General features: G+C 44.1%; 1 long non-coding RNA gene across 2 annotated transcripts in view; it reads right to left on the reverse strand.

The window, feature by feature from the left end:
* Positions 1-6,238: 6,238 nt before the first annotated feature.
* The window catches only part of LOC135057657 (uncharacterized), a 28,075-nt gene continuing 22,130 nt past the window's right edge, over positions 6,239-12,183 (reverse strand). The window contains exons 1-2 of one of the 2 annotated variants that reach the window (XR_010244271.1): positions 8,688-9,359; positions 6,239-6,723 (exon numbers count right to left, since the gene is read on the reverse strand). This is a non-coding gene — a long non-coding RNA (uncharacterized LOC135057657). Of the gene's footprint in view, positions 6,724-8,687; positions 9,360-12,183 lie in introns of those variants that run through there. The other variant, XR_010244272.1, reaches the window with a different exon arrangement.

A 12,183-nucleotide genomic window follows, 5' to 3' on the forward strand; every position in this document is an offset into this window, starting at 1 on the left:
CGACACAAACACCGGGCCCATCTAGGAGTGGCACTGCAGTGTCACGCAGGATGTCCCTTCCAAAAAACCCTCCCCAATCAGCACATGATGCAAAGAAAAAGAAAAGAAAAAAGAGGTGCAAGATGGAATTGTCCTTGGGCCCTCCCACCCACCCTTATGTTGTATAAACAAAACAGGACATGCACACTTTAACCAACCCATCATTTCAGTGACAGGGTCTGCCACACGACTGTGACTGATATGACGGGTTGGTTTGGACCCCCCCCAAAAAAGAAGCAATTAATCTCTCCTTGCACAAACTGGCTCTACAGAGGCAAGATGTCCACCTCATCTTCACCCTCCGATATATCACCGTGTACATCCCCCTCCTCACAGATTATCAATTCGTCCCCACTGGAATCCACCATCTCAGCTCCCTGTGTACTTTGTGGAGGCAATTGCTGCTGGTCAATGTCTCCGCGGAGGAATTGATTATAATTCATTTTAATGAACATCATCTTCTCCACATTTTCTGGATGTAACCTCGTACGCCGATTGCTGACAAGGTGAGCGGCGGCACTAAACACTCTTTCGGAGTACACACTTGTGGGAGGGCAACTTAGGTAGAATAAAGCCAGTTTGTGCAAGGGCCTCCAAATTGCCTCTTTTTCCTGCCAGTATAAGTACGGACTGTCTGACGTGCCTACTTGGATGCGGTCACTCATATAATCCTCCACCATTCTATCAATGTTGAGAGAATCATATGCAGTGACAGTAGACGACATGTCCGTAATCGTTGTCAGGTCCTTCAGTCCGGACCAGATGTCAGCATCAGCAGTCGCTCCAGACTGCCCTGCATCACCGCCAGCGGGTGGACTCGGAATTCTGAGCCTTTTCCTCGCACCCCCAGTTGCGGGAGAATGTGAAGGAGGAGATGTTGACAGGTCGCGTTCCGCTTGACTTGACAATTTTGTCACCAGCAGGTCTTTCAACCCCAGCAGACCTGTGTCTGCCGGAAAGAGAGATCCAAGGTAGGCTTTAAATCTAGGATCGAGCACGGTGGCCAAAATGTAGTGCTCTGATTTCAACAGATTGACCACCCGTGAATCCTTGTTAAGCGAATTAAGGGCTGCATCCACAAGTCCCACATGCCTAGCGGAATCGCTCCCTTTTAGCTCCTTCTTCAATGCCTCCAGCTTCTTCTGCAAAAGCCTGATGAGGGGAATGACCTGACTCAGGCTGGCAGTGTCTGAACTGACTTCACGTGTGGCAAGTTCAAAGGGCATCAGAACCTTGCACAACGTTGAAATCATTCTCCACTGCACTTGAGACAGGTGCATTCCACCTACTATATCGTGCTCAATTGTATAGGCTTGAATGGCCTTTTGCTGCTCCTCCAACCTCTGAAGCATATAGAGGGTTGAATTCCACCTCGTTACCACTTCTTGCTTCAGATGATGGCAGGGCAGGTTCAGTAGTTTTTGGTGGTGCTCCAGTCTTCTGTACGTGGTGCCTGTACGCCGAAAGTGTCCCGCAATTTTTCTGGCCACCGACAGCATCTCTTGCACGCCCCTGTCGTTTTTAAAAAAATTCTGCACCACCAAATTCAAGGTATGTGCAAAACATGGGACGTGCTGGAATTTGCCCATATTTAATGCACACACAATATTGCTGGCGTTGTCCGATGCCACAAATCCACAGGAGAGTCCAATTGGGGTAAGCCATTCCGCGATGATCTTCCTCAGTTGCCGTAAGAGGTTTTCAGCTGTGTGCGTATTCTGGAAAGCGGTGATACAAAGCGTAGCCTGCCTAGGAAAGAGTTGGCGTTTGCGAGATGCTGCTACTGGTGCCGCCGCTGCTGTTCTTGCGGCGGGAGTCCATACATCTACCCAGTGGGCTGTCACAGTCATATAGTCCTGACCCTGCCCTGCTCCACTTGTCCACATGTCCGTGGTTAAGTGGACATTGGGTACAACTGCATTTTTTAGGACACTGGTGAGTCTTTTTCTGACGTCCGCGTACATTCTCGGTATCGCCTGCCTAGAGAAGTGGAACCTAGATGGTATTTGGTAACGGGGGCACACTGCCTCAATAAATTGTCTAGTTCCCTGTGAACTAACGGCGGATACCGGACGCACGTCTAACACCAACATAGTTGTCAAGGACTCAGTTATCCGCTTTGCAGTAGGATGACTGCTGTGATATTTCATCTTCCTCGCAAAGGACTGTTGAACAGTCAATTGCTTACTGGAAGTAGTACAAGTGGGCTTACGACTTCCCCTCTGGGATGACCATCGACTCCCAGCGGCAACAACAGCAGCGCCAGCAGCAGTAGGCGTTACACGCAAGGATGCATCGGAGGAATCCCAGGCAGGAGAGGACTCGTCAGAATTGCCAGTGACATGGCCTGCAGGACTATTGGCATTCCTGGGGAAGGAGGAAATTGACACTGAGGGAGTTGGTGGGGTGGTTTGCGTGAGCTTGGTTACAAGAGGAAGGGATTTACTGGTCAGTGGACTGCTTCCGCTGTCACCCAAAGTTTTTGAACTTGTCACTGACTTATTATGAATGCGCTGCAGGTGACGTATAAGGGAGGATGTTCCGAGGTGGTTAACGTCCTTACCCCTACTTATTACAGCTTGACAAAGGGAACACACGGCTTGACACCTGTTGTCCGCATTTCTGGTGAAATACCTCCACACCGAAGAGCTGATTTTTTTGGTATTTTCACCTGGCATGTCAACGGCCATATTCCTCCCACGGACAACAGGTGTCTCCCCGGGTGCCTGACTTAAACAAACCACCTCACCATCAGAATCCTCCTGGTCAATTTCCTCCCCAGCGCCAGCAACACCCATATCCTCCTCATCCTGGTGTACTTCAACACTGACATCTTCAATCTGACTATCAGGAACTGGACTGCGGGTGCTCCTTCCAGCACTTGCAGGGGGCGTGCAAATGGTGGAAGGCGCATGCTCTTCACGTCCAGTGTTGGGAAGGTCAGGCATCGCAACTGACACAATTGGACTCTCCTTGTGGATTTGGGATTTCGAAGAATGCACAGTTCTTTGCTGTGCTGCTTTTGCCAGCTTGAGTCTTTTCATTTTTCTAGTGAGAGGCTGAGTGCTTCCATCCTCATGTGAAGCTGAACCACTAGCCATGAACATAGGCCAGGGCTTCAGCCGTTCCTTGCCACTCCGTGTGGTAAATGGCATATTGGCAAGTTTACGCTTCTCCTCCGACAATTTTATTTTAGGTTTTGGAGTCCTTTTTTTACTGATATTTGGTGTTTTGGATTTGACATGCTCTGTACTATGACATTGGGCATTGGCCTTGGCAGACGACGTTGCTGGCATTTCATCGTCTCGGCCATGACTAGTGGCAGCAGCTTCAGCACGAGGTGGAAGTGGATCTTGATCTTTCCCTAATTTTGGAACCTCAACATTTTTGTTCTCCATATTTTAATAGGCACAACTAAAAGGCACCTCAGGTAAACAATGGAGATGGATGGATTGGATACTAGTATACAATTATGGACGGGCTGCTGAGTGCCGACACAGAGGTAGCCACAGCCGTGAACTACCGCACTGTACTGTGTCTGCTGCTAATATATAGACTGGTTGATAAAGAGATAGTATACTCGTAACTAGTATGTATGTATAAAGAAAGAAAAAAAAACCACGGTTAGGTGGTATATACAATTATGGACGGGCTGCCGAGTGCCGACACAGAGGTAGCCACAGCCGTGAACTACCGCACTGTACTGTGTCTGCTGCTAATATATAGACTGGTTGATAAAGAGATAGTATACTCGTAACTAGTATGTATGTATAAAGAAAGAAAAAAAAACCACGGTTAGGTGGTATATACAATTATGGACGGGCTGCCGAGTGCCGACACAGAGGTAGCCACAGCCGTGAACTACCGCACTGTACTGTGTCTGCTGCTAATATATAGACTGGTTGATAAAGAGATAGTATACTCGTAACTAGTATGTATGTATAAAGAAAGAAAAAAAAACCACGGTTAGGTGGTATATACAATTATGGACGGGCTGCCGAGTGCCGACACAGAGGTAGCCACAGCCGTGAACTACCGCACTGTACTGTGTCTGCTGCTAATATAGACTGGTTGATAAAGAGATAGTATACTCGTAACTAGTATGTATGTATAAAGAAAGAAAAAAAAACCACGGTTAGGTGGTATATACAATTATGGACGGGCTGCCGAGTGCCGACACAGAGGTAGCCACAGCCGTGAACTACCGCACTGTACTGTGTCTGCTGCTAATATATAGACTGGTTGATAAAGAGATAGTATACTCGTAACTAGTATGTATGTATAAAGAAAGAAAAAAAACCACGGTTAGGTGGTATATACAATTATGGACGGGCTGCCGAGTGCCGACACAGAGGTAGCCACAGCCGTGAACTACCGCACTGTACTGTGTCTGCTGCTAATATATAGACTGGTTGATAAAGAGATAGTATACTCGTAACTAGTATGTATGTATAAAGAAAGAAAAAAAAACCACGGTTAGGTGGTATATACAATTATGGACGGGCTGCCGAGTGCCGACACAGAGGTAGCCACAGCCGTGAACTACCGCACTGTACTGTGTCTGCTGCTAATATATAGACTGGTTGATAAAGAGATAGTATACTCGTAACTAGTATGTATGTATAAAGAAAGAAAAAAAAACCACGGTTAGGTGGTATATACAATTATGGACGGGCTGCCGAGTGCCGACACAGAGGTAGCCACAGCCGTGAACTACCGCACTGTACTGTGTCTGCTGCTAATATATAGACTGGTTGATAAAGAGATAGTATACTCGTAACTAGTATGTATGTATAAAGAAAGAAAAAAAAACCACGGTTAGGTGGTATATACAATTATGGACGGGCTGCCGAGTGCCGACACAGAGGTAGCCACAGCCGTGAACTACCGCACTGTACTGTGTCTGCTGCTAATATAGACTGGTTGATAAAGAGATAGTATACTCGTAACTAGTATGTATGTATAAAGAAAGAAAAAAAAACCACGGTTAGGTGGTATATACAATTATGGACGGGCTGCCGAGTGCCGACACAGAGGTAGCCACAGCCGTGAACTACCGCACTGTACTGTGTCTGCTGCTAATATAGACTGGTTGATAAAGAGATAGTATACTACTAATATTATATATACTGGTGGTCAGGTCACTGGTCACTAGTCACACTGGCAGTGGCACTCCTGCAGCAAAAGTGTGCACTGTTTAATTTTAATATAATATTATGTACTCCTGCCTCCTGCTATAACCTATAACTGGCACTGCAGTAGTGCTCCCCAGTCTCCCCCACAATTATAAGCTGTGTGAGCTGAGCAGTCAGACAGATATATAATATATATAGATGATGCAGCACACTGGCCTGAGCCTGAGCAGTGCACACAGATATGGTATGTGACTGACTGAGTCACTGTGTGTATCGCTTTTTTCAGGCAGAGAACGGATATATTAAATAAACTGCACTGTGTGTCTGGTGGTCACTCACTATATAATATATTATGTACTCCTGGCTCCTGCTATAACCTATAACTGGCACTGCAGTAGTGCTCCCCAGTCTCCCCCACAATTATAAGCTGTGTGAGCTGAGCAGTCAGACAGATATATATAATATTATATATAGATAATAGATGATGCAGCACACTGGCCTGAGCCTGAGCAGTGCACACAGATATGGTATGTGACTGAGTCACTGTGTGCTGTGTATCGCTTTTTTCAGGCAGAGAACGGATTATAAATAAAACTGGTGGTCACTATCAGCAAAACTCTGCACTGTACTGAGTACTCCTAATGCTCCCCAAAATTAGTAAATCAAGTGTCTCTCTAATCTATTCTAAACGGAGAGGACGCCAGCCACGTCCTCTCCCTATCAATCTCAATGCACGTGTGAAAATGGCGGCGACGCGCGGCTCCTTATATAGAATCCGAGTCTCGCGATAGAATCCGAGCCTCGCGAGAATCCGACAGCGTCATGATGACGTTCGGGCGCGCTCGGGTTAACCGAGCAAGGCGGGAAGATCCGAGTCGCTCGGACCCGTGAAAAAAAACATGAAGTTCTGGCGGGTTCGGATTCAGAGAAACCGAACCCGCTCATCTCTAGTTAATACATGTGTGTATATTCAGCTGTTGGCCCTGGAAAATTAGACTACTTGGCTATGTTTATGTCTTTGGAAATGGAACCACATTAGTCTGTTTACAAAAAATGAACCAAACCATTGTTTCAACATTTATTGTTAGAAACTGTACCCATAATGTTAAACATATGTCCACATCACTAAATGTTGCTGCTTACAAAAGTACACACTGTAATGAAAGGTCATAAACACCAATGTATCATTTTTACAGTATGAAAGCAAGCCTCCACTTCAAGAACACAAGCAACACTTACAAGAGCTGTGGATGCTGGCAATACAGGTAACGCAAAAACGACACCTGTTAATGTGTCCACCACAAAAAAAAATAAGTCTAATGTTTGCAATAATCCATAGGAACTTCAACATCGCATCACAGTCCACAAAGACGTCCTTCACAGGGGTCTGGCAGCCACACGAGCAGGCCTAGCAAGAGACGTCATCCTGACGACGCACCAACACCAGCATTAAGCACACCCCCACGTCGTATTTCTACTGTGTTGCCTCAGCCACCAGAACACATTTTGGAGAGTACTCAATCACAGGGTCCACATTCCCCTCAGCTGTCTGGTGAGTAAACACAAAATACAAATTACACATCAGCCCAAAAATTTAATAATCATAGTACTTATCCACAGCAGCAAGCACATGGCTTGCAAATTGTTTAAATTCAAAAAACAATTTTTTTTAAAAATAAAAAATAAAGTGTTCTCTTGCGCCTTACAGTAGTTTTTTATTTTTTTAAATAGTAAAATATTGAGCTTCAGGTAGTTTCACACCCTTTCACAATGGTGATAGAATTCATATTGTCATTTACTGTTTTATATTTTAATGGTTGTACGATATGGCGGTTGACAAATCACTTTTTTTCATGGTGTAAACTTTATACCTCTGTCTGTTTGTTTCGTAAGTGTGTTATTTGTCAAACATGTGTCCACTTTTGTTTTGAAGTCATTTTTGACAACATAAAAACCATCACAATTTGACTTTTTGATTGTGTATATGAGTCTAGGTGAACATCCTAATTTGCTAAAGAAAAATGTTTGACAAACAAGTCTAGAAAGTTAAACTAAATATCAAAACCAACATAATTTAAAAAAACACTCAAATGTTGTCCCCTTAAACCCCATACAGAACCAGACATCATGCCCCCGGAAGCCCAGCAGGAATCTGAACAGGAAACATACACCCTCCAACTGCAAGCAATAGATGTTCACCAACCAAGCACGCCTCAGGAAAGTACCCCGCCACCTCAAATGTCACCACACCCACAATTGAGCCAAACAACCCCACCCCACCAACCTGAGCCATCCTTTTGGTCAACATGGAACCAACAACAGGCACAGAATATTGATTGCCTACGCACACACACCCAATACCTAGCCTGTGTGCCCCATCATCTACCGAGACTGTGTAGAAACACAAGCAGGCTCAATGTCCAGCTATGCAGTCGCAAACAGTATGGAGCAGATGAGAGCAGATAACAGCCAACTTATTGTTACCTTTCAGTGCATAATGGATGAGCAACACCGACATCAACAGGCCCTCATTCAGTTAATTCAAAGTAATCAAATTATATCAGAAACCATGTCTCGCATCATAGACAACAACACAACAGCCACAACACAACTTACCGCAACCCTGGCAAACCTCAGCCAAAATATTAATTTGTTGGCACAACACCAACAAGGTTCCAGCTCAGGAACCAACACACCTACACAGACCCCAATTTCATCACCAGTTCGAAGATCCAGCCGAACCCGCTCCACTGCCCAAACCAAACCCACGTCAGCCACCAAAGAACAGCCTAAGAAATAGTCCACCCTGCAGCTGGATACACATTGTTGACAAAACTAGGTCTACACAATAGCATTTATTTGTAATGAAAACACATGTTGTACAGTAATAAATGTGAAAAGTGATTGATGTGCAATGTGTTATGTGTAAAAAACTGCCAGTGTAAGAGCAAATTTCTTAGAGTTAACACTCACATGTGTTGGGAATATTCTAGCATCATTACTAACATGAACGTTTACCACATCACAGCCATAATTATGTGTCAAAAATTTTGTAAGGTTGGTGTTAGTCAATGTATGTATGGCTAATTGGCACACAATACTAAATATCCATTACGTTGTGCTAATGAGGTAACATTTGAAACACAGCTTTAGAAGAAAGTCGACACACAACAAACACAAACAATAGGCTAAACAATAATGGTTGTTAGTGCATACTAAATTATTATGTAGTATTGTGGCAAACATTACCTTTGAATGTGTTTAAAAAACTTTGAACATTATAAAGACATAATTACTTCCCAAAATCGCTATACAATTAGCTAAGTAACTGATACCCAACAGTTAGACATAAACACATATCAAGCACATAAACAACACTCAGCTGACTAGCTCAAGAGGGAGCAAGAGCCACATTACTACTGAAAAAACATTGGTGTGCCTTAATTGTTCATACAAAGCACACAGGCAAATTTACTTACCACTAAAATGTGCCAAAATCAGGTCTTGCCTTACCTGCCTCCCTATATCTGTACTCACAGTGTCGCCAGATGTTTCTAACTCCTCTGCTTGCTGACTGTTTTCTTCATCAACATCATCATGTGGCAGATGTTGCTGCAAACACATGTTATGAAGAAAACAGCAGCAGAACACAATCCTAGTCACCTTTAAGGGACTATACAACAAAAGCCCGGCAGACTTATCCAGACACCGAAACCTTGATTTCAGTACACCAAAACATTGTTCTATCACATTCCGCATAGACTTATGTGCATGATTGTAATTGTGTTCAGCAGGGGAATCAGGGGTGGACAATGGAGTCAGAAGCCAAGAGTAGCAGCCATAACCCCCATCACCTGAAAAACAGAGATTAGCAGCATTGTAAAACATTGATGCACAAACACAGTGCTAACATAATATGCAGGTTGAGGTAAGCACAAAATAAAACACAAATACTTGGTACATACCCAGCAGCCAGCCATCCGGCATTTCTCCAGCCTCAAATTTATCAAAGAGGGATGACTGACTGAGGATGAAGGAGTCATGGCAGCCGCCAGGGTAACCCGCAACAACACTCATAATTTTGAGTTTTGCATCACAAACCACCTGGACATTAGTTGATTGGCAAAAATGTCTATTTATATAAATATATTGCCTGCCCCTAGGTGGTCTCAGCTCAACGTGTGTGTAATCTATGGCACCCAGCACATTTGGCATGCCAGCAAGGTCATAGAAAGCTACCCTGACTGCATGCCACTGAGACTCCTGGGTAGGGAAGCAGATAGAGGCATCTATGTGTGGTTCAAATGCATCCAAAACCTGAGTGTACAGTCAAACATATAAGGTGAGTGTCTTAAGCACTTTGTTCAAATATACTGTTAAAAATTCACATTACACAATACAGAAATGGCCCATAGAGGTGTATGTATGGTTTGCCTCACCTGATTTAAATATTTTGAAAAGGTGGGCTGTGAGATTCCTATTACATCGCCTGTCACAGCCTGAAAGCTGCCAGTAGCCATAAAGTGCAACACAGCCAGGAGTTTGTGCAGGCCTGAGACAGAGCAAGAGCGTGCTGTCTCAGGGTCTAGGTCAAGTTTGACTAGGTCATACAGACGGAAAATGTTGGTCCTATTTAGCCTGAACATCTGTATGACCTGGCCATCGGCCAATGCGTTTAAGTTCAAACGCCCCTAAAAAAGCGTGGCCTGCGCAGCCTCCGTGGCACCTGTACATCCTACTGACCATGTTCACTTTCTTGGCCCTGGTTTCTTGTAGCCTCATGGAGCAGTCTCAGGAATCCCACAGCAAAACCAAATTCACTGCTACACACGGCAGCAGCCATTTCAGAGTGATTGATTTGGCAAATGTGCTGGCCCACCTTTTAAAGGGCCAAAAATGCAGGTGTGATTAATGATGAAGTCGGAACACATGTAAACACGCTTCTCAAAAGCAGGTCTACTTTTTTCCCGTGTTTTTTTACGAATTGTATTTTTTTACAAGCGCAAATGCTCTTTCTCGATAGAGATTTCAAATACGAATGCATAGTAAATGACCGAGTTCTATACCTAAACAGCCGCATTTGACCGATGGTGTATTCATTCGTATTTTTACAACACAGCCGTAATAAAAATACGAATGCCCTCATCACTGCCGTGATTTGAGTTTAGTAAATTCCCGAGATGACACTTTGATGAAAAAACACCATCTCGGTCAAAATCGGGAGTTTAGTAAATATACCCCTATGTTGCATTTATCTCTCTTTTACATGTCCTGCTCCTAAGAGTCATCTACCTGAAAGTGTTCGCAACTAAGTTGCTATATAATGTTTTCTATATATCACTACACTCAAACCCACAAAGAGTGTTTCACTGACACTATTAGGCGCTTTTTTTACTTCACTTTTCTAATATATATATATATATATATATATATGATATAAGTGATGGTCCGGCACTCACATAACCAGAGGGCAGCTTGATCCGGTGCCAGCATAGGCAATGCATCTTTGTATATTCCAAAAGATGCGGCACTCGTGATCAGGCTTGGACTGGCCCACCGGGATACAGGGGAAACCACCGGTGGGCCCCACTGCTTGGGGGGCCCACCTCCTGCTCTAAGGATTAGGTTCCAGACTGTGAACTTGAATTATACATTATACATATGTTACCTTATACTGGACTACGGTGTATTTTCTAGAGTGCATTGCTGATAAGTAATCTGGTACATTATGCATGCAGCAGCTGAATTTATTGTATATATTTATGAAAGAGCCCAGACATTGCACTCTCTAATCATTGGTCAAACCAATGAGGTGGCAGGCCACACCCTCTCTGGACTGGCTACACCTCTAAACATGGGCCCCTACCACTGCATTTCCCCGGTGGGCCCTACATGCCCCAGTCTGATACTGCTCGTGATGCAGATAACCAAACGAAGATAGCAGGAATCTTTCGCAACGTTTCAGTTTATTAACTGTTTTCAAGAGCTCTTGAAAACAGTTAATAAACTGAAACGTTGAGAGAGATTCCTGCTATCTTCATTTGGTTATCTGCATCACGAGTGCCGCATCTTTTGGAATATATATATATATATATATATATACACACACACACTATATGAAAATGTTAATAAATAATTATAGTCAATGAGGTTGATGATCACTTGGGATGGTTAACAAGAGATAGAGAAGTGAGATGTGGAAGGAGAAAAGGGGTGAAGTGAAATAGAGAAGGTCAGTTTGTAAATACAGTAGAAGGGGTTATTTTTATGTCTGTGATAAGACAACAAATATATATAAATCCGGTTCCTAATTGTTTTGGCTGATTCCTACATTTTATATTGATCAAGTCCAGTGTTAACTTATATTATGGTTTGAGTTATGTCAACAATTAATGCCTTATTCTAATCTCAGTACAGTATTTAATCACTTGCTTATCGGCAAAGGCAATGTGCAGACTTTGGGGTCTATTCATGAAGCAGTGAAAAGTGTGGAGAAGTGAGTCAGTGGAGAAGTTGCCCATGGCAACCAACCAGCATTGAAGTAACATTTATAATTGCTAGAGATGAGCGGGTTCGGTTCCCTGAGAACCGAATCCCCCCGAACTTCACTACCCAAGTCAGGCTCGAGCTATCCCGTCTGACTCGGAAACCAGAACGAGGCAAAATGTCAACATACCGCTGTCGGATTTCCGCAGGGTTTGTATACCATATAAGGAGCCGCGCATCGCCGCCATTTTCACTCTGGCATTGGAGAGTGTAGAGAGAGGACATGTCTCCGTCCTCAGTGTCCTGCATCAGTTCAGTGGTAGTGTTTTGTGTTGCATCAGTCCAGTCACAGTGGTGGTGTCCTCTACTGCCATATGTTCAGTGCTGCTGTATAAGTCCAGTCCAGTTGTGCTGTGTTGTGCTGCATCAGTCCAGTGGTGGTGTCTTGTGCTGCATCAGTCCAGTCACAGTGGTGGTGTCCTCTGATGCCATATGTTCAGTGCTGCTGTATAAGTCCAGTCCA

Source organism: Pseudophryne corroboree, chromosome 3 (assembly GCF_028390025.1).
Source record: "Pseudophryne corroboree isolate aPseCor3 chromosome 3, aPseCor3.hap2, whole genome shotgun sequence".
Lineage (NCBI taxonomy): Eukaryota > Metazoa > Chordata > Amphibia > Anura > Myobatrachidae > Pseudophryne > Pseudophryne corroboree.